This window comes from Triticum urartu, chromosome 6 (assembly GCF_003073215.2).
Source record: "Triticum urartu cultivar G1812 chromosome 6, Tu2.1, whole genome shotgun sequence".
NCBI classification, from domain to species: Eukaryota; Viridiplantae; Streptophyta; class Magnoliopsida; order Poales; family Poaceae; genus Triticum; species Triticum urartu.
In genome coordinates this window covers 551,683,460-551,685,985 of record NC_053027.1, presented here as the reverse complement: position 1 = coordinate 551,685,985, position 2,526 = coordinate 551,683,460, and the positions used below count along the sequence as shown (strand labels likewise).

At 44.6% G+C, this 2,526-nt stretch overlaps 1 long non-coding RNA gene across 1 annotated transcript; it reads right to left on the bottom strand.

Annotated features, from left to right (window-relative positions):
• Positions 1-1,338: 1,338 nt before the first annotated feature.
• Positions 1,339-2,304, bottom strand: LOC125512903. The gene is made up of 3 exons (XR_007285579.1): positions 2,133-2,304; positions 1,913-2,003; positions 1,339-1,715 (listed from the first exon to the last, which is right to left on the bottom strand). It is a non-coding gene; the product is annotated as an uncharacterized LOC125512903 (long non-coding RNA).
• Positions 2,305-2,526: the final 222 nt, after the last annotated feature.

Below are 2,526 nucleotides of genomic sequence, written 5' to 3'. Positions count from 1 at the left end.
GTAAGGAAAGAATGTATGAAAACACATTCAGCCTCTAAAATAATAGACTGGTGAAGAGTGATGTCTATATAAAATCATGCAAGACAGTCGCGGGGCTCAGCTTCGTTCATAATGGTACACCGATCAATAAAATCCCAAGAAGAAACTGACAGCATTAGTACTCTCCACAAAATTGGCATCAACATTGATGTTGATATGGTCACTAGGGAGAGGTTTCTTTTTTTTTGCGGGTCACTAGGGAGAGGTTTCGACACCACCACTAGTAGAAAAGGCCCATTTGTCCCGGTTCATAAGGCCTATCTGTCCCGGTTGGGGAACCGGGACTAAAGGGTCGTTACTAATGCCCTAGGCCTTTAGTCCCGGTTCTTATACTAACCGGGACAGATGGGCCTCCACGTGGTTGCTCCGGCGAGCCCAGGCACGAGGGCCTTTGGTCCCGGTTGGTAGCACTAACCGGGACCAATAAGCTTTCACGCGTCAACATTTCAGGGGTTAGTTTTTTTCTAAAGGGGGGTGGTTTTGGGGTTTTGGGGGTTAATTTAGGTTGGTATAGGTAGCTAATTAATAGAGCTGTGTCCTCTCTTATCTCCGTGCTATTGCTACTGTGATGCCTAAACATGACTTAGATTGAAGTGAGGCAACATGTGGTGCATGTCGAAAGTAATACTAATCCTAACTTGATCAAGTTTGGACTGTACTACTTTCAACATGCACCACATGCATGTTGCCTTCACTTCAATCCTATCCATATTCATTTCACCCGCTGATATATAATAACTCTTCATACTCGCATCATGCATCATCATATATAATAACAAGTCTACTAATTATCATCATACAACTTCTACTCGTTATTAATAACAAGTCATACGATCATCATCCTCATAGTCATCGAACCAACCCTACTTAATTGTTCTTAGCACATGATCATCAGTATTAGGTAGGACCTAAATACCCTCTTTAAGGTAACACTACTAGGAAAAAGGCTAGCAGCAGCGCGGGTTTTAGGTGTATCAGTATCGCGGGTACCGGCGCTACTAATAAGGCGCTACAGCTAATAGTTAGTAGTAGCGTGGGAGGAACCCGCGCTACTACTAACTTTGTTAGTAGTAGCGTGTGCCACCCACGCTACTGCTATTACAGACTCATGCTACTACTAATGAAGTAGTAGTAGCGTGCCTACAATACCAGTGCTACTAGTATCCTAAATACTAGTAGGGCACTTTTTTCCCAATGCTACTAGTAGCAAATTAGGAATTAAAAAAATAAAAATAGATGCAGTATTCATGAATGGAGATCAGAGACACGTCCAGTGCAAAATAAATTTCACAGAACCATCTTAACACTTGTAGTGTTCATGGATGCATCATTCAACATCTCAACTCGAAGAGATCACGAGGACACACACAACCATCATCAAAAGGTTGGTACCTTCCCTAGCGTTTCACCACCAACCTAACCAGACCACTTCTCTAGATGTATGTACAAAGCGTCGAGGTCCTCCACCTTGAGGAACTCCGGACGGTGGCGTCGTCCTCCACCTCGGTGACGTCCGGACGGTGGCGTCGAGGTCCTCCAACCCGGGGACCTCCTGCGTCGCAATCACCTGGACGATAATCTGTATGACGCGGTCGCGGGGCTTCACGGTGAAGTCTGCCTCCGAGTAGTTGAAGAGCACGACTCCCATCGGGCCGCAGTAGTCCTCGTCGATCACCCTGCACCCAGTCGAGAAAGTGAAAACTTGTTAGTTAGCTCCTGCTTGCGCAGGGTTCACGGAAGGGTCCGACCACTTCCAAAGACGATAATAAGATACAATAACTATGTCCAGGCTTGGCAGATTGAAAATAAATTAAAAGAGAAATGTATTCAAGATAATAACACACAACAATTAGATTGAAAACAAAGAAAGCACCTGCGCACGCTGCCCTTGCCCCCGGTCACTGGCTATATCCCAGTCTCGCACGTCCTCAGCTAGGATTTCATGGTTGTTGAACCTTTTTGCTCTGCAGGGAAGCATTATGGACAAGACCAAAGATAGTTTAAGAGACAGACCATAATCCCAGTTCGCCACAGGATATCATTTCAGCTTTAAATTACTGAAAATATTTTAATATAGCCGAACATGTGTTCACCTTTCTGATCTGCAGCAGCTTCACCTGCATCATATTTGGTTACACCTTCTGCCTCACACCGTTGACAACATCATGACGCTGTCATTTGCAGGTGCAAGAAACCCATCAGATGAATCACAGTATGTACAGTATGAGCAGTGCAAAATAGAAACATCTCTTGTCCTAATTTACCAGTTAGCGTCATGGTACATGTGAGAGTTGATTGCAACAGTCACAGGGATCAAAAGGAACAACAGAATAAAACAGTAAAGCATAAATCATATGGACACACAGAACTAAACGAGCAAGGCTGTTCATTCAGGTTCAGAGGCAATCAACAAGATTACTAGTGAGGCGTGGCCCTCTCGCATTTCCACCGATTAACACAACTGGCTAAGACGACGACGCGCACAGA